Raw genomic sequence first — 21,295 nt, 5'->3', positions numbered from 1 at the left:
ACTGCTGCCACCTAGACCTTAAGGGTGGAAGGAGTTAAGCCAGCAGAGGATTGCTGCTGCAGAAACCTCAGTACCACATAAACAGGGCAGTTGACTGGGTTTGTAAGAGGAGTTAAACACCAATAGGTGAAATATTCTCCACTTAAGGGCATAAAGCTCTCTTGAGGGTTGTCCAGATGAGATATGAGGTCCTTCTAGAAGGAGTATGGTAGAGGCAGAAACTGCTGCCATCTAAGCCTTAAGAGTGGAAGGAATTAAGCCAGCAGATAATTGCTCCAGCAGAAACCTCAGTACCACATAAACAGGGCAGTTGACTGGGTCTGTCAGGTGAGCTGAACACCATGAGGTTAAGTTTCTCCACATGGGGCCTAAGCTCCTGATGGAGCTCTGGAGTAATCATATGGTCTCCACAACCTCAGTTGGGAGCATGAAATCCTTCCAAAGGAGTATGGTAGGCAGAAACTGCTGCCACCTAAGCCTTAAGAGTAGAAGGAAGTAAGCCAGCAGAGAATTGCTCCTGCAGAAACCTCAGTACCACATAAACAGGGCAGTTGACTGGGTCTGTCAGGTGAGCTGAACACCATGAGGTGAAGTTTCTCCACTTAGTGCCTAAGCTCCTGGGGGAGCTCTGGAGTAATCATATGTTCTCCACAACCTCAGTTGGGAACATGACATCCTTCCAAAGGAGTATGGTAGGCAGAGACTGCTGCCACCTAAACCTTAAGAGTGGAAGGAGTTAAACCAGCAGGGAATTGCTCCTACAGAAACCTCAGCACCACATAAACAGGGCAGTTAACTGGGTTTGTCAGGAGTAAAGTATGGTCTCCACAACCTCAGTTGGGAGACCTGAGCCTACGAGCCTGGCCCCCTCAGAGGCCAAACTGACAGGCCATACCTCTGGCAAGCTTCCTCCAGAACTTCTGTGGCAGAGAGATTGGGGAAAAGAGAAAGCCACATTGAGCAGTGTGTGCGGTCCTGAGACGCAAACAGATCCACCTCTGCGCGTCCAAATCCTCTCCAAATGGGGTTCACCACATTTGGCCGGAGTCTCAACTCCCTAGCAATGGGTGTTGCCATACAGGGCATCTGCCATATTCAAGTGGCCTGGGATCTAAATTGTCGTCAACGAGCACAGTTTGTCCAGAGACCACAATGCCATTATCCCAAAATCAATAATGTAGTGATTTTGGACCTCTCGGCCTTCCATACTGTACTCCAACCTGTGGGGAGTGCGTTCTGGTGTCAGTGTCACACACCAGTAGCACGCACCCAAAAACAGGCCTTAGGATGGAAACCAAGGTTTTCTCCACACCACCAGAGCACGCAGGCAACGATGCGTGACTTTGATAGCAGATCTCCTTAATAATTTATTAATCAACCACTGATGTGATGTCTTTCTGGACAGGCACATGATGGCTCATCAGGTCTGGAAGGAAATGGGAGTCCAACCCATACCACCATATTTCCAAGGCAATTTCAGTGCCATATCCGATGATGCGATTTTGATCCTTTTGGCTTTCCATAATCGCAACAGCCTGTGAGGGATGCGTCTGTTGTCAGCGCCACACATCGACAACGCGCACCCAACACAGGACCTTGGGACAGAAGCCATGGCTTTCTTCCTGTTACCAGAGCACGCAAACAACGGTGCGCGACTTTGATCATGCGAGACGGGTTTCCCCTCGGGAACCCCCCCCCCCATGTTGAATGGAGACATAAGCTCTAATGTAAGGAATCAGTCCTCAGATCTGATTGCATCACAATCGGTTTCAGTAACAGCATAAAACAGAGCCGCATCACTGAACGATTCTCCTACTTTTGGAACATTAAAGTAAAGGCTGTAAGCTGTCATTTCTCATGTGGAGGTTCTACAGCCTCCTGCACAAGAATGTAGCCATGCTCCACTACTGGAGCCAGCTGTATGCAGGTGAAGGTTAATGGGGGCTGCCTGTCGTACTACGCACCAAAGGGAAGCAGGCACCATAAATGAGGTGTGAGCTGCTTTGCTTCAATAAGAAAGTGAGTGCCACGAACGAAGACGTCACCCGCCTCAGCAGATGAGGATCTCGAATCGTAACACACAAAATCATTATCTGAATTATGGCGCACCAGCGGCCGATCAGGAGAATAAATGCTGTGCACAGCTGTACAAGCAACACACAGCATAGACACAAAATCACTGTTTGACTCATCAAACAATGACAAACAGCTCATGCAGGCTCAGCCAGGCTGTGACAGGCAGATATACATACATAGCCTACACATACAGGTGTAAAAACGTAGGTATATATATAATACCTTCATACTGTAAAAAGAGGAGGCTTCACGTGGAAACTGCACGTTTAGCCTTAAACAGTAGGCGGATTATGAAGATGATCCATCTCTCCGGAGAAAGACAGCTGAAAATATATGGCTCTCACGCAGGGCGCCTTCCCGATCCGGCGAGTGAGAGAGAGAGAGGGACTTCACGTGCAGGCGGAGATACCGCCGCCTGCGCGAAATCATATGGCGACTCCCACGAGTGCAACCGCCGCTGAGAAGCGGGATCGCAGCCGCGAACCCAAGCTTCCTAGAGAGCGAGAGACAGATGTCACGGGTGTAGGCGAGGGATACCGCCGCCTGCACGCATGAGTGCAGTCACCGCTCTGCCTCGACAGAAGCGGGACCGGATCCGTGAGGGCGCGAGCCTGAGATATCCTTCTCTAAGCGCGAAGCTGGAGCGCAACACGTGCACGGGAATGCTCACAGTGCACACAGCCAGTTTCCTCAAAAGCCAACTGTGCGTGCTGCGCTCGAAGACACATATACATGTGTATCCTTGTCTGTGATATCGCGCTGACAGGGAGATACACATACTTGAACTTCTTAAACACACTTCAGATTTATGCAAACATACACGTAGTCACTTGCTGAGGCACTAAAAGCGAGTGTGTTTGTGTGGGATGCCTCCTTATACCCCTGGTCCGCACGGCATCACGGTCAGTATCCAATCATCAAATTATTGATTATGTTTTACACGTGCTTCAGATTAGTCACGCCGAGGCGTTCCCCAAAGCGTTGCTATGTCGACGCAGCTCGAGTTCCTCGAAAGGGAACCCCTGCTGCAATCTTTCACTTTTGCCTCTCTATCACCATCTCTGTTTGAAACCTAAAATTACAACTTGCTTGCAGAGTTATTTTCTAACATGGATGATGTTAAACTTCTAAACAACTGCTGTCAGAACAAGATACAAGTGTTCAATTATTCCAGCATCCACACATGTATTTAGTAGACAAATCTTCTTTCTGACATGACGTGTAAGTCAAATGGATATTTACCACAACATTTATCACATTAAATCTACAGTTTGTGTTTGTTTTAGATTCTTTTGAAGTCACCACTATGGTGATTAGTGCATAGGTGTCATTTACACTGGGGACGCTGGGGACATGTCCCCACCACTTTTTGATATGGCTGATTTTGTCCCCACCACTTTTTGAAAGCATTTGGTTAAAATGTTCTGAAAAATCAAACAATACCTGTGCGACTTACACTGCAAAAATGACTTTCTAACTTAGTATTTTTGTCTTGTTTTCAGTAATATTGATCCGGTTTGTGACGTCACGCGTCACGCTGAACAGATCGTGCATCGTAGCTCCGTCGAGTTCATCATCTAAAAGCTTTTTTTTTACCATCTTATTCCTATTTATATAATATAACTTATTAGTTTTACATAGGAATACTTTACCGTGACGATTATTGAGCAGTACTACCACGTGAAACTATTTATCACTAATAAACACCCAGTGTTGTTAGCATATAGCCCGCTAGCATCCACACGGTGGAGGCTGAAGCTAGCATTTTCCGATCTAATGGCGGATTCATCTGATATATGCTTTTCTGACCTATCCTCACCTGAGCGGGAAGCTGTGGAGGAGTTGTTTCCCGGTTTTAGCAGATCCAAGGCGAGGTACAGCGCCCACTTCAGCCTGCCTTCCGACGTCCACAAGCGAGCAACAAACATGCATTCCACGCGATGCAGCTTCACGGACCGTGAACGACATGAAAGCGATCTGGAAGCTGTGGAGGAACCGCTGCCCGGCCTTCGTAGATTCGGCAAGCCAAACATCACCCTGGCCCCAGACGTTCGCAGGCGACCGAGGCATGTCACAACCGAACACCCCACGCGATGCAGCTCCGGGGACCGCGTTCGGGTAAACGAAGACGCCATCGCCCAGCATGAAAGCGGTAAGACTCCGCTTGTTATTGTAACATGTACTACTTGCCACATGTATAGTTTAGCTTCTGCTGTTAGCATAGAGGGGTTTACATGCACTAAGTGTATTGAAGTATTAAGGTTAACTGAGAAAGTTGCTGAACTAGAATCGCACATCCGCACGCTAGTTGAGGATAGCAAAACCGCTAATGTTACTGTCGCAAATAATCTATCGAGCGAAAAGACTAATGGCTCGGTTCCGACATCAGATGCTAATATAAATATTACAAATACTGTATCGAGCGCGCATAGTGTTTATCAAAATACACATGGCTCGGTTCCGTCATCAGAGTCAAGTCGGCGGTCAAACTGGGTGACTGTTAGGCGGCATAGTCATATAAGGCGTCCTTCTAAGACCCATAACGTAACGACAATTTCTAACAGATTCGATCCCCTAAGGAGTATACCAGCTGAAACACCTTTTAAAAGTGCCCTGGTCATTGGAGATTCTATACTCAGGAACACTAACATTGAGGCACCAAACACCATAGTCGACTGTATACCGGGAGCCAGAACGTCTGACATTAGATCCAAACTTAAAGTGCTGGCTAATGCTAAGCGGAAGTTTTCTAAGATTGTTATTCACGCCGGCACGAATGACACTAGGCTCCGCCAGTCGGAAATCACCAAAGATAATATTAAGGAGATGTGTGAAATTGCAAAAACAATGTCAGACAATGTAATATGCTCTGGTCCCCTCCCCGCCTACCGGGGAGATGAAACACATAGTAGATTAGTGTCTCTCAATGGATGGATGTCAAAGTGGTGCCCTCAGCATAACGTAGGGTTTATAGACAATTGGAAGCATTTCTGGGGAAGACCATTTCTCCTAACCCGAGATGGCCTTCATCCGTCATCGGAAGGAAGTGCTATACTCACTAAAAATCTGATCAATAGTCTTAATTCTGATATAGTATGACTATCCAGGGCCCAGGTCAGGAAACAGACGGATCGGCTTAACCGTCCATCTGTTAGCTGCCGTGATATGTCAAGACCACTTATATCCCAGCACTTCGAGTCAATCTTACCGAAATATCAGCACATTTCAACTGTATCTGTTCCCCGAACAAATAAATACAGGGCACCGCTTGTTACATCTAGTACAAATCTGATTCAAATAAAATTAGAAAACAATACATTAACAGATGAATCTCGAATCTTAAAATTCGGCCTTCTTAACATTAGATCGCTTACCAATAAAGAACCTATTGTCAATGAAATAATTACAGACCAAAACTTAGATGTACTCTGTTTAACAGAAACCTGGCTTAAAGCAGACGACTACATTAGTTTAAATGAATCCACCCCACAAGACTATTATTATAAACACGAACCTCGATTAAAGGGGAGAGGGGGTGGTGTAGCTACAATATACAACACAATGTTTAAAGTAAACCAAAAATCTGAGCTAAAATTTAAATCATTTGAAGTAATGTTGTTAAATATGGAAATAACTGATCGTAACCACAAACAGCTTTCTTTTGCTTTAGCGACAATCTATAGACCACCGGGCCACCATGCAGATTTCCTTAATGAAATAGCAGATTTCCTATCTGAGCTTGTAGTCACTGTAGATAAAGCTCTTATTGTTGGTGATTTTAATGTCCATGTGGACAACCCAAAAGACGCATTAGGACGTGCGTTTATAGATGTTCTAAATTCTCTCAATATTAGACAAAACGTGACAGGGCCAACGCATACTCGTAATCACACATTAGACTTAATTCTGTCACTCGGACTCAATATTAATGACGTCGAAATATCACCTCAGAGTGATGCAGTTTCTGACCATTACCTTGTGTCATACACTGTACTTCTAGATAGGATCACTCAATCTACAACATGCTACCGACTAGCCAGAACAATAATTTCCACCACTAAAGATAGCTTTATTAGCACTCTTCCAGACCTGTCCCAAATGAAACATGTAGCAGATAACTGTGACGATCTAGATATTGAAATAGAAAACCTAAACAATGTCTGTTCTAACACATTGGATGCCGTTGCTCCCATTCGAAAAAAGAGATTCAAAGAAAAACCGCCAGCTCCATGGTATGACCATCACACAGCAGCTCTTAAAAAGGCAGCTAGAAAAATGGAAAGAAATTATAGAAGCACAAAGTTAGAAGTATGGCGCGCAGCATGGAAACAGAGTGTTAAACACTACAGACAGGCTATTAAAACCGCCAGATCTACATATCTTAGCAAGCTTATAAATGAGAATCATAATAACCCTCGTTTCCTCTTTAGCACAGTTGCGAAACTGACTAGAAACAAAGAACAAACAGAAACCAATAGTAAACTTCAACACAATAGTAACGACTTCATGAACTTCTTTTCTAACAAAATTTCGGCTATTAGGGAAAACATCGTAGCTACCCAGGCAGCCACCACTCTACCCATTAGTTCACTTAACACTAGACTACCATACGAACATCTTGATTCATTTAAACCTACTACAATAGATGAGCTCTCTAAACTAGTCACATCATCCAAATCATCGTCCTGTATATTAGACCCCGTTCCCACAAAACTACTTAAAGAAGTATTCCCTGTAGTGTCAACCCCGGTTCTAAATATCTTTAACTCATCGCTAGAAATAGGATACGTTCCAACAGCTTTCAAACTAGCAGTTATTAAACCGCTGATTAAAAAACCACAGCTTGACCAAGGAGAACTTAATAACTTTAGACCAATCTCAAATCTCCCTTTTCTTTCGAAAATATTAGAAAAGGTAGTGGCAAGCCAGTTACGCACATTCTTGACAAATAATAGTACATATGAAAAGTTCCAATCAGGATTCAGGCCCCACCATAGCACAGAGACAGCGTTGCTTAGAGTTACAAATGACCTCCTATTAACATCCGATCGTGGTGAAATCTCAATTCTTATATTACTAGACCTTAGTGCAGCATTTGACACAATAGACCACAGAATCCTACTCAATAGACTAGAAAACTATGTTGGTATCAGTGGTCAGGCGCTAGCCTGGTTTAGGTCATATCTAACCAATCGCTATCACTTTGTTTATGTAAATGAGGAAGAGTCATATCACTCCCTGGTTAAATACGGTGTACCGCAGGGATCAGTTTTAGGTCCTATCCTGTTCTCGTTATACATGTTACCCCTAGGAGACATTATCAGGAAACATAACATAAGTTTTCACTGCTATGCGGATGATACCCAGCTTTACATCTCCTCGCATCCCAGCGAAACACACACGTTTTCTAAACTAAAAGACTGCATTAGCGATGTTAGTGACTGGATGGCACATAACTTTCTTAAGCTCAACTCCAATAATTTAATTAGTTACATTTATATAGCGCTTTTCCAGTGCTCAAAGCGCTTTACATATGAATGGGGGAATCTCCTCAGCCACCACCAATGTGCAGCATCCACCTGGATGATGCGACGGCAGCCATATTGCGCCAGAACGCTCACCACACACCAGCTTATTAGTGGAGAGGAGACCGAGTGATATAGACAATTAGTATGAGGGGATGATTAGTAGGCCAATGGGCAAGTTTGGCCAGGATGCCGGGGCACACCCCTACTCTTTTTCGAAGGACATCCTGGGATTTTTAATGACCACAGAGAGTCAGGACCTCGGTTTAACGTCTCATCCGAAGGACGGTGCTTTTTTTTGACAGTATAGTGTCCCCGTCACTATACTGGGGCATTAGGACCCACATAGACCACAGGGTGAGCACCCCCTGCTGGTCTCACTAACACCTCTACCAGCAGCAACCTGGTTTTCCCAGGTGGTCTCCCATCCAAGTACTAACCAGGCTCAGCCCTGCTTAGCTACAGTGGGCAAGCTGTCTTGGGCTACAGGGTGATATGGCTGCTGGCAATAAGACAGAGGTACTTATTATTGAACCAAATCGCTACAAACATAATGGGCTCTATTTTAACGATCTGAAACGCAAGTGCGAAGCGCAACGCGCAAGTGAGTTTGTGGGCGGATCTTGGGCGCTGTTGCTATCTTCCCGGCGTGAGAAATAACTCTTGCGCCGGGCGCAAATCAATAAGGGGTTGGTCTGAAGTAGGTTCATTATTCATAGGTGTGGTTTGGGCGTAACGTCAAATAAACCAATCAGAACGCTAGCCAACATTCCCTTTAAACGCAAGGGCGCAAGTTCCATGGCGGGTTGCTATTATTATGACGGATTTACCAGGCGCACGCCAGGAGCGGTTTACAGCTGAGGAGACCGACGTTCTTGTACGGGGGAATCCCACGCTTGCCAGCATAAATCGGGCACGCCGTGTAACGGGAGGTGGATCTGCCTCAGGACTTGACGCCAGCAGAGGACATCGCTGCGTCCACCCTCACCGCTGAAAGGGTTTGGGGGCTTTGAAATCGGACCCAAGAAACGCAAGCAAGGTCCAACCCCAAAGTACTTTTACAAATCAAGTTCATATACATTAAGGTTTCTTATGAAAACATTTAAATTATTATTTACATAAAATAAACGTAATACAGCCACACAACAAAGGTATGAAAATATTTTAATCGTTATTTGCATGAGAATAAATAAAAACTATCACCACAATGCTCACCACTATGATTCCCCTTATCTCGTGTATTAATATTTTTAAGTGTAACAATTTATGATTTGCAAAAATAACTGTTGCATCTGTGTAGATTAGATAAGCAAAGTGTATGCGCGTTGTGCACGCTATACATTATGGTCAAGCATGCGCCCTTAAAATAGCATAATGAACCACGCGCAACGCGCCACTGACTTTAGACTAGTTTTTTTTTGTTAGTAGCGCAATTGTTTTTTGAAACTGCAAAATAGCATAAGAGATGGTTTGCGCCGCAACACGCCTCCTTTTTGCGCTGAACCGCCCAGGGAGCGCAAGTTCATTCCCTAGTTTGCTGACGTGCATCTGTGGAGGGAAAAACCCCGCTGTGCGCCGGCGCAAAATACGAATGATACATGCGTCACTGACAAAGTCAATTGCGCTGGGTGCAAGATAGGGCCCAATATGTCAGATTACAAATTGCACATAGATGGCTGTACTGTGGTGCCATCTTCCACGGTTAGGAACTTAGGTGTGATGTTCGACAGCAACTTATCCTTTGATAGTCATATCGCCAACGTCTGCCGCACAGCATTCTTCCATCTTAGAAATATCTCAAAAATACGCCATATACTGTCTACATCTGACGCAGAGAAGCTTATTCATGCTTTTATGACCTCTAGAATAGACTATTGTAACTCGCTACTCGGGGGATGCCATTCAAATCAGGTCAACAAGCTTCAGCTAGTTCAAAACGCTTCTGCAAGGGTACTTACTCGATCTAAGAAGTATGACCACATAAGCCCAATTCTGGCATCTTTACACTGGCTACCAGTTAAATATCGCATCCAATTTAAAATATCACTAATCACCTACAAAGCTTTAAATGGCTTAGCACCCTCATATCTTAGAGAATTACTATCAGAATACAATCCATCACGCACACTACGGTCGCAAAATTCTGGCCTATTGATTATCCCTAGACTATCAAAAGTGTCTAAAAGTGGAAGATCCTTTTCCTACTTAGCCCCTAAGCTCTGGAATGATTTACCAACCGATGTCCGAGAATCAGACACAGTCGATCATTTTAAATCTAGACTTAAAACTTTTCTCTTCAACAAAGCATTCGCATAATTTGTCTAGTAAAGGTTCTTAACTCGCAATAGTTATTTTCACGGAACAAAGCACTCACGGTCATAACACAGACCAACCAAATAAATAAATAAAACCTTTTCTACATGAACACTTAAAATGAATTGCATTAAATAGTTTGCCACCGTTTGCCACTGAACCTGCATTAACGACGACAGTGGGGCTTCCGGCCTTAGTCAAACGGTTTGGCACGTATGGTCGGGTTGCGATTTTGGTGCTTTCGTGTGTCTTGTGAATAGTATGCCATACAGACCCGTTTGCCACTGAACCTGCATTAACGACGACAGTGGGGCCTCCAGCCTTAGTCAAACGGGTTGGTATGTATGGTCGGGTTGCGTTTTTCGTGCTTTCGTGTGTCTTGTGAATAGTATGCCATACATACCCGTTTGCCACTGAACCTGCATTAACGACGACAGTGGGGCCTCCAGCCTTAGTCAAACGGGTTGGCACGTATGGTCGGGTTGCGATTTTGGCGCTATCGTAAGTCTTATGAATAGTATGCAATACAGACCCGTTTGCCACTGAACCTGCATTAACGACGACAGTGGGGCCTCCAGCCTTAGTCAAACGGGTTGGTATGTATGGTCGGGTTGCGTTTTTCGCGCATTCGTGTGTCTTGTGAATAGTATGCCATACATACCCGTTTGCCACTGAACCTGCATTAACGACGACAGTGGGGCCTCCAGCCTTAGTCAAACGGGTTGGCACGTATGGTCGGGTTGCGATTTTGGCGCTATCGTAAGTCTTATGAATAGTATGCCATACAGACCCGTTTGCCACTGAACCTGCATTAACGACGACAGTGGGGCCTCCAGCCTTAGTCAAACGGGTTGGTATGTATGGTCGGGTTGCGTTTTTCGCGCTTTCGTGTGTCTTGTGAATAGTATGCCATACAGACCCGTTTGCCACTGAACCTGCATTAACGACGACAGTGGGGCCTCCAGCCTTAGTCAAACGGGTTGGTATGTATGGTCGGGTTGCGTTTTTCGCGCTTTCGTGTGTCTTGTGAATAGTATGCCATACAGACCCGTTTGCCACTGAACCTGCATTAACGACGACAGTGGGGCCTCAAGCCTTAGTCAAACGGGTTAGCACGTATGGTCGGGTTGCGATGTTTTTGGCGTTTTCTCCTGGTCCTGTAAATGGTATACAATATAGACCCGTTTGCCACTGAACCTGCATTAACGACGACAGTGGGGCTTTAGGCCTTAGTCAAACGGGTCGTCAGGTTTCATTTTCTCTTAAAGATCGGAAGGTGACCCTTATTTACCATATATACCCTCGCATTGGGCCCCCAATTTGCTAAATCCTCAACTGTGGATAACATAATTATGCCGCAATATTTAGTCTGTCTGGAACTAAGCTGAGTTAAACCACATCACTGTGTGACACTTCAATACATATGAACGGCCGCTACGCTAATACGATTTTGTTTTTCTTTCCCTGTCTCGTCCTCGACCCGAGGACGAGACAAACAGACCCAGTCCCGGTAGATGTGAAAGTCGGCACACCTCTGATCTACTGGCTGTCCTTCAACGTTATGCCCAGCTGATACCTGACCAACGATCACCGGCAGAACCGCCTAATCTCCGCTAAATCTCCATTTCCGTTCTCCCAAGGGTTTTTCCCTCCTAGGACTTATTTTTCCTCGGATAAAAGCCCGGGGTTTTTTTTTCTCCTAGGGGGTTTTTCACCCCGGGGAGGCAGCCTTTTTGGGCTTTACCTAGCTTCCTCTTCTATACGTTGCTTTAGTAATACGTGCAATTATAATATTGAGTCATAGCCGCAGCAAATTTAACTGCTCATGCTATCATGTATTCTGTTGTGCTATCTGTCGTTTTCTGTGCTTTTCACTGCTTCTATTTATGTAAAGCTGCTTTGAAACAATTGACTTTTGTGAAAAGCGCTATATAAATAAAATTGAATTGAATTGAATTGAATTAATATTATATAAAAATTCTTAAATCAAGATGCTTTTTCTTGAAGAAAATAAGTCTAGTTTTTAGACAAAAATATAATTTAAGTGAATTTTTGATTAAAACAAGCAAAAATATCTGTCAATTGGCTAAGAAAAAAATCTAAAAATAAGATTTCTTTTTTCTTAAACACTTAATTTAAGCAAACATTTCTCACCCCATTGGCAGAAATTCTTAGTATTTTTGTCTTGTTTTCAGTAAAAATATCTAAAAATTCTTAAATTAAGATGCTTTTTCTTGATGAGCAAAAATCTAGTTTTTAGACCAAAAATACCAAATGTAAGTGATTTTGTGCCTAAAACAAGCAAAAAAAAACCGCCAATGGGGTAAGCATTTTTTTCTTGAAATTTTCTTGAGTTTAGTGTTTAAGAAAAATTTTTAAGATTTTTTAGCTTACCCCATTGGCAATTATTTTTTTTTGCCTGTTTTAGGCTCAAAATCACTTACATTTGGTATTTTTGGTCTAAAAACTAGACTTATTTTCTTAGGTAATTTTGCTCATCAAGAAAAAGCATCTTAATTTAAGAATTTTTAGATATTTTTACTGAAAACAAGACAAAAATACTAAGAATTTTTTTTCTTGAAAATCATTTTTTGTAGTGTACAACTGGTTTTGTGGTCCAGGGTCACATATGTTGCGTTGTGTGCTTATAGTGTGTTTTCTTTTACATATCTAATGAATTTCATTAAAATCACTGACTTAACATGCTGCTGTTTTCTACAGTATGGTGCTTTGGCACTGTTCGGTTGAGCTGTAGGGACTGTTACATGTGCAGTCGACATTGCTGAAGGTTTTATGCTGAGTATTTTTGTGTTGTTGACCGGCCTATGCCCATCTTTGATGCGCCATTATTCAATATTATTCCGGTCCTGCTGTAATTTTTTTCATCTGATCTTTTGTCCCCACCACTTTTCAACACAAACTGACGCCCCTGGATTAGTGTTCCCTTTAGTTAGGCATTTGTCCCTTGACCTTCACAGAACTAAATCTGCTCTTTTAGTATTGCAACAGTGTTTCTTGCTTTTAGCAATTACAACTCGTTTGTTGCTTGAGGAAGGAGATATGTCTATGATGTCATCTAAGCTTGGTTGTTTTTACGTTTTACGCCTAACATTTAAATATGAAATATTAAAATAAGAATAAAGAACTGAAATGTATAGGAGTGACACACTATGCTGATCTAATAAGACACTGTATTGAAAAAGATTCCTGCAAATGTGTCAGTTGTGGCTTTGCTTCAGAGAGACATCAACACTTTGGATACAAATCTCAACAATGGTGACAGTAAATGGTGAGAGTTTTCTACAATCCTGGTACCCATCATGCATTGCAGCATGAAGCTTTGTTGTTGATTGTCACCATTGTTGTGTATCATAGGAAGATTGAAGTGTCCCTAAAGGCTACGGACAATGTTCTGTAAATCTATGGACAATGTTCTGTAAATCTACAGAATCTTCAGTTTTTGTATAAACGGAAATGTTGTTAACATTACGGAAAAAGTACTGGTAATTATCTGCCAGGACATTATCCGTTTTTTATGGATAATTTTTTTAGAGTGTACCTAATTTCCACACTCATAATTTCCCAAAATGGTGATAAAATATGAAAACTACACTCTCAGGGCTTTCCAATGATATATAGTTTGGCAAGATTTTTTGGGTTTAGATAGGGTATTCGTGTTACAAATATATAATAACAAAATGGCTCTCACTATGTCATTTCTTTCCCAAAATCCTGATGATAAATTGAATCTACAGGACAGTGACATTTAGCAGGATATAAAGGTTTTGAGGCACACTCTCTTTGTAAATGAATCAATTACTCTCCCTATATAATTTATTTTATAAAACACTTTTGAAATGTCTATTCTAGAGGCTTAGACCTTTCCAGCAATATATAGTTTGTAGTGTTAGATAAACATTTACATCAACAATATTGAAGTAAACTTAGTGTCCCGTATACGGGACGGCAACGCTTAACTGGTATAACCCATATGGTGTTTGTTTGAAAGAATTAAGTCATATGCAACTACGAGGATGACTAAAAGGGGAGTAAAATGGGCTACTTCAATTCCCAGGTAACACACATACTGATCAAAAGTCAAATGCACTGTATGTGTCGCTCTGGATAGAAGCATCTGCCACTAATAAAACAGCCAATAGCATTTAGTTTATCCCACAGCCTGAAATCTGGGCTGCCTTCAGTCCAGACAAAACATTGCACAAGTTTTTTTTATAAACCGAAATGGTAATGACACAAGAGTTCCAACTATGGCAGCTGAAAAGCCCATTCTTTGTGTTCTTTTTGAAGAGTTTTGGGAGCCTGATGGAATGGGTATAAATATGTGTTTAATACAAAAAAAAAAAATGTGCAATGTTACAGTCACTGCACTTGTCGTCAAGAATTAAAGAGAACATCCTAACTTAAACCCACTGTGCAAGCTGTCTCTTTAGTAATGCACGGTTTATTTAAGAGTTGTTGCTGACAGACACACCCACCAAACAAGAGAAAATGTATCTCAAAACCAGTGTTGGGTGTAACTAGTTACAAAGTAACTAGTTACTGTAATAAAATTACTTTTTTCAGTAACTAGTAGTGTAAGGCATTACCCGTCTGAAAATGGTAATATTATTACAGTTTTCCCGAGCTAGTTACTTAAGTTACATTCGCCAGTAGCACCTTCATCACACAAGGCACAAAACACAGAGAACAAAAGGGAAGGGGAGGAGGGCGTGAATGGAACAGTGATTGGTCTAAGTTTGGCACGAGGTATCATTTACCATCACCGATTGGTCGACACCCGGTAGCCAGCAGCACAGAGCGGCAGCAGCACAAAGACAGATCGGGTAAATGGAAGCGTCAACAACGGCAAGCTCTTTTTCAGAGGAAGGTTCCCAGCAACAGAAAGCTAGTTTCGACGGGTGGAGATTCAGTCATATTTTATTATGTTCAACGGAAGGAAAATAACTTGACGGTGAAGTGCACACTCTTTAATGTTTCTCCGAACACTGTGCCCCACGTCCTGTAGCGGGTAAGGAAGCCAGCATTTTCTTGGCCGTGGCTTGCCCAAATAAAAATTCTTGTCCAGAAAAAAATGTAACTAGTAATATAACTAGTAATATAACTAGTTACTTTCTCCAGGGAGTAATAAAGTAAAGTAAGGCATTACTATTTTTGAGAGTAATATGTAATACGTAATATATTACTTTTTTGAGTAACTAGCCCCAACACTGCTCAAAACTGTTGCACACCATTTCCAGGTAACATTGAACGTGCCCCAATGTTAAACTACAGGGCAGAATGACATGGCCTTTCTATGTGTAGTTTGCATGTTTTCCTAGTGTCAGCTTGGGTTTACTCCGGGTACTCCGGTTTCATACCACAGGCCAAAAATATGCAAGTTAGGCAAACTGGAGCTGCCAGATTGTTCCTCCCCCAACCTGTGTCTGGATTAACTTGTCTGAATAAAACTTGTGTGTGAATCAAACAGTTCTCGCCTTGAATATAGTCATAGATGCTCGAATGGTTTAAAGAAATAAAGAAAGAAAGAAAAATCTGGTCGGGTTGCGATTTTGGCGCTATCGTAAGTCTTATGAATAGTATGCCATACAGACCCGTTTGCCACTGAACCTGCATTAACGACGACAGTGGGGCCTCCAGCCTTAGTCAAACGGGTTGGTATGTATGGTCGGGTTGCGTTTTTCGCGCTTTCGTGTGTCTTGTGAATAGTATGCCATACAGACCCGTTTGCCACTGAACCTGCATTAACGACGACAGTGGGGCTTCCGGCCTTAGTCAAACGGGTTAGCGCGTATGGTCGGGTTGCGATTTTGGCGCTATCGTAAGTCTTATGAATAGTATGCCATACAGACCCGTTTGCCACTGAACCTGCATTAACGACGACAGTGGGGCCTCCAGCCTTAGTCAAACGGGTTGGCATGTATGGTCGGGTTGCGATTTTGGCACTATCGTAAGTCTTATGAATAGTATGCCATACAGACCCGTTTGCCACTGAACCTGCATTAACGACGACAGTGGGGCTTTAGGCCTTAGTCAAACGGGTCGTCAGGTTTCATTTTCTCTTAAAGATCGGAAGGTGACCCTTATTTACCATATATACCCTCGCATTGGGCCCCCAATTTGCTAAATCCTCAACTGTGGATAACATAATTATGCCGCAATATTTAGTCTGTCTGGAACTAAGCTGAGTTAAACCACATCACTGTGTGACACTTCAATACATATGAACGGCCGCTACGCTAATACGATTTTGTTTTTCTCTCCCTGTCTCGTCCTCGACCCGAGGGATGCCTGACCAACGATCACCGGCAGAACCGCTTAATCTCCGCTAAATCTCCATTTCCGTTCTCCCAAGGGTTTTTCCCTCCTAGGACTTATTTTTCCTCGGATAAAAGCCCGGGGTTTTTTTTTCTCCTAGGGGGTTTTTCACCCCGGGGAGGCAGCCTTTTTGGGCTTTACCTAGTTCCCTTTCAGTCGGTCACTACGACGTCACGTCGTGACCGACGAATTGGGAACTCGCTTAGAGAGACCAATCTGCTTCGTACTCTACTAAAACGCCAATGAACTTGGCATTGAGATATTTGCATAATGCTGGCGCCGCCCCGCCAGGTGCGTATATAAGCCACAGGTGCAAATATGGAAATTAGCTTTTTTCGCTTCGAAAGCCGGCATTATCTGCTACTGAGAAGCTACTCTCTGCTCTTCTGGGAACGGTTGCTGAAGTTGATTGACAAGCAGTACTGACACAGCGGACGCTCGCAGTATTCCACTGCTCTGCATCTTTTTTGTTTTGAGTTTAGTGTGTGCGTTGCCTCTCCCTGTGCGCATCATCAGCTGAGCACCTAAGAGTGATTTCCCTAAAGAGTGATACGTGAGAGCTCTGTGTCTTTTTAAAGACAGCCACTCTCTCGTATATTCGGAGATCAGCGTCCTTTTCAGGATAGCTTTTCCTCCGTGCGATCTTGGATGCGAGAAGTACAGGGATTCCAGTGACGGTCACGAGCGCTGTCTTCGTGCTATGGCGAGCACTCCGAGGCTGCGTTCGTGGAGAGCTTTTGCTCTCTCTCTGTGAGAGCATAACCCTCTTGGATTGCGGAGACGACTGTCGTTTCTACGGGAACGGCGTCCGCGCCTTTGCAGTGCTGAACGCCGCCATGGTGCGGCTGTCAAGCGCTCGCAGGACGCTCTTCGCATCACTACGCTGAGTAGGACGGAGGATGCGTCCTTCACCTACCGGCCTTCTCATCCTCAGCCGGTTGAGGCTCCGGTGGAGACTGCAGAGTCGTGTTCTGCGATTTCTGCCGAATCCACTGGACCTCCTTCTGGTCCCGTCACTTCTACAGCATCAGAGGGGTGCCCATTTTTTTTCCCTCCGAGGCGGAGTCTTCCCGGAGATGGCGGCCGTGCCCGCTCGAGCGGCGGAAACGGTAGAGTTGGAGGGGTTAATCCCTCTCCGCCCGAACCGTCCCGCCCACATGATTGGTACTTCGGAGCTGCCCGGGCCTCTACGGTCCTCACCTCCTGTGCCTGCCTTTCCCGACGGCACGAAGAGCTGACGTGATTTGCGGCCGTCTCGGCCGTTCAGCTTCACCCCTCATCTCCCTCACTAACGGAGCCGCTAAGGGGGGGATCCCTTCAGTTGAGCGGGGGGTTGCGATGCAGCTGCGTTCCTGGAGGGACCTCCCAACCCTTCCCTCCCGTGTTTGTATAGACAGTCGTCCGGTTACGGGCGCTGCCCATCAGGCATGCGGAGACGCGGCTTCAGCCCTGCACGCATTAACGTACTGCAGGTTCACCAAACGAGGCTTTAGAGATATACGAGGGAAGCCGCGACCTTCAGTCGTGCGATGTCCACCACAGTGTTCAAGATCGCCACCCTTGGCTATGTCTGACTTATATGACGGAACAACTTCATGAATGCTCCTGTCTCACAGACCGGCCTCTTCGGCGAGCCCGGGGAGTCGTACAGCTCCGCTGCGCAGACTGAGGCGATCTCCTAGGTCGTGCCCCGGCGGATGAGAGCTGCCCTGGTCCACCAACGCCGGCTCCTCAGTCTGCCTCTCGCCGTCCGCGTCCTGCGGCGGCCACCTCCGTTCCCCTCCTCGGACCCCATCTCGGCAGCGCAGGGGAACCGGTCGTCAGCAGCTCGCCCCGCCCGCTTAGCCGCTTCCCGTGAAAATCTGGAGTTTAAGTGGCCAGAGACGGGCGACCCGGAGTGGCAGAGGATCACTCTTCAGGAGACAGTGATTCGCTCCTTCCCCCGGTAGAGGGTCGGGTGGAAAATCCTTGGTTTGCATATGTTCCACCGGCTGTCCAGCCGGTACCCACTTAACCACACATAAGAGTGCATTCCTCTTTCCTCTCCAGGTCTCCGGAGGATCGAGAGAGCCGTGAGCGTACACCTGCTCACCCTACCTCTCCTCTATCGCCAGCGGGTGTCCTGAGGAGTCCGAGCTCTCCACTGAGCAGACCGGACCACCAGCACCCTCATCGGAGTCTGCGCTCTCCGCAGAGGAGACCAGACGACCGTCACCCTCAGCGGGCTCAGGTCAGTGTCTCACACACACATACTGTAGATGTTTATGCTGTCACAGCAGACGCACCGGCAGTATCACCTGTCTCGCTTCGCTGCCCCACCGCGGGTACTTCGGTAGTGTCGTTAATTCTCCTCGTACGGTCCCGGGATGCTTCGCTTCAGTTCCCAGCCCGTCTCGTTGGGTTTTACGCACTATCCGCCTCGGTTACGTAATACAATTACCGGCACTCCCCCAAATTCTCGGGCATTCGTTTCACTATTGTGAAGCGTCCGATGCACATGTACTGCATGCAAAAGTCGATGTCCTGCTGGCGAAGGACGTTTCGAGCCGGTCCCTCTTACCGAGAATGATGATAGGGTTTTTCCAGCCTTTATCTCATAGTACCCAAAAATACGCGGTGGGTTACGACCGATTTATTTACGCACCGGCTCTACAAATCTGATCCTTTAGGATGATACGCCGAGGCTCGTATTTCAATATTCAGATCGGGTTGCAGCATAGACCTGTAGACGTGTACTTCATGTGTCCATCTCCCCTCGCCTTAGACCGTTTTTCGCTCTGCGTTCATGGAGTGGACATACTAATACTAAGTACACCATTCGAGCTGTCTCTCTCTCCCCGTGTCTCCATGTGCTAGTCACGGCATTTAAATCTCCGAGAGAGAGAGCGTTGTTCGCATTCTGCTTATATTTACGTCAACTATAATGGCTCGTTCTTGGCAAACGTGCGCGAACACAGAGATTTAATGCTTCAGCATCTCGCTCGTTTAAGTCATCAGGTCAGCTGGGAAAAGAGCAACTTTGCCCCGTGCAGAGGATCCTTTTCTCAGTATGGAAATAGACTCGATCGATTTATTGGCGTGTTTTACAAGAGCGCGCAACCAGTCAGTTCTGACTTGCCTCGGTTTAATTCGAGGAAGTACGCGGTCCCTCTGAAACAATTTCAGAAGCTCCTGGACATATGGCAGCAGCTGCGGCGTGACATCTGCTCGAGCTGCTTCATATGAGACCGCTTCAGCATTGGTTCTACGATCGAGTCTCGAGGAGAGCGTGGCGCAATGGCATACACCGTGTACCATTACACCTGCGTGTCATTTCTATTTTACCCCGTGGTCAGACCCAGCATTTCTGATAGCAATATATGCCTCTGAGTCGGGTCTCCTGGCATTCTGTAGCATGCGATGCCCCCAGCACGGGATGAGCAGCCACGTATGACGGGCTTGCAGTCTCAGGGGTGTGCATAGCACCCCAACTGCCGCGAGCGGTGCGCTGTATATCTGGGACTTGTACGCTCCGCTATGGAGATGCGAGGGAAGGATGTATTAGCCGACACCGACAACATTGCGACTGTTGCGTTATTTACCGTTAAGGCGGTTTTTGCGCTCTCGTCACCTGTCGCATCTCGCTCGTCATCTCCTCCTTTGGAGTCAGAAGCATCTGAGGTCCCTTCGTGCCATTCACTTTCCGGGGACGCTCAAATACAGCGGCGGACGCGCTTTCCCGAGCTGCGCGCCCCGGAGAATGGCGACTCCACCCCCAGACGGTCCGGCTAATTTGGAATAAGTTCGGTCGTGCGCAGATAGATCTATTTGCGTCACCGGACGATACCCACTGTCGCCTGTTTTATTAACTAACCGAGGACAGCCTCGGCGTGGATGTGCTGACACACTGCTGGCCGCGGGGGATGCACAAATACGCATTCACTCCAGTGAGCTTAATCGCACAGACACTGTGCAAAGTCAGGCAGGACGAGGAGAGCCTTTTATTAGTCGCCCCGTACTGGACGACCAGGAATTGGTTTTCAGAGTTAATGCTCCTCGCGACAGCCCCTCCCTGGCGAATTCCCCTGAGGAAGGACTTTCTTTCTCAAGGAAGGGGCACATTTTGGCACCCGCGCCCCGACCTGTGCGATTTCCATGTATGGTCGTTGAGCGCGCGCAAGGTTTAGGTGATTTATCGCAAGCGGTATCTAACACCATCGACGCGGTACGAGCACCGTCCACAAGACGGGCTTACGCGCTTAAATGAAACCCTTTTTCGTCACCTGGTGCTCTTCGCAACGCGAGGACCCCAGAGAATGCTTAACATTGTGCTTTTATATATCTTCAACACAGGTTAGATGGTAGGCTGTCACCCTCCACCATTAAAGTTGATATCGCCGCTATTTCTGCTCATCACTCGCTTATTAACGGCAGATCAGTTGGCAGCATGATTTGGTTATTAGATTTTAAGAGGCGCTCGCAGGCTAAACCCCTCGCGCCCTCCCTCTATTCCTCCTGAGACCTGTCCATGGTGCTGAAGCCCTACTACAGGTTCCGCGTTCGAGCCTTTGCAGTCTGCGAGTCTGAAGTTTTTGTCAATGAAAACTCTGACCCTGCTAGCATTGGTCTCCGTAAGAGAGTAAGGAATTTACATGCATTCTCTGTTGACGATTCGTGCCTTCAGTTTGGTCCTGCTGTCTCACTGAGACCCAGACCAGGCTACGTGCCCAAAGTTCCCACCACTCCCTTCAGAGATAAGGTGGTGAGCTTGCAAGCGCTGCTCCCCGGAGGAGGGCAGACCCAACCATGGCTTTATTATGCCCTGTACGAGCGTTACGCAGCTACGTGGATCGCACACAAAGCCTCAGGACCTCAGACCAGCTCTTGTTTGTTATGGTGGCCAGCAGAGAGGGAAAGCTGTCACTAAGCAGAGGATGTCTCATTGGATAGTTGATACTATCGCCCTTGCTTATAATCTGCAGGGCATTCCTTGTCCATTTAATTTGAGAGCTCACTCTACTAGAAGTGTAGCCTCATTTTGGGCATTCGCTCGTGGTTCCTCGCTA

The 21,295-nt window shown here is 45.6% G+C and overlaps 1 pseudogene; it reads right to left on the bottom strand.

Moving 5' to 3' along the window:
• Positions 1–7,991: 7,991 nt before the first annotated feature.
• Positions 7,992–8,108, bottom strand: LOC135780104 (5S ribosomal RNA; annotated as a pseudogene).
• Between the last annotated feature and the right edge of the window lie 13,187 nt (positions 8,109–21,295).

The sequence above is a fragment of the Paramisgurnus dabryanus genome, chromosome 19 (assembly GCF_030506205.2).
Source record: "Paramisgurnus dabryanus chromosome 19, PD_genome_1.1, whole genome shotgun sequence".
NCBI classification, from domain to species: domain Eukaryota; kingdom Metazoa; phylum Chordata; class Actinopteri; order Cypriniformes; family Cobitidae; genus Paramisgurnus; species Paramisgurnus dabryanus.
This window is presented reverse-complemented; position numbering and strand designations above follow the sequence as displayed.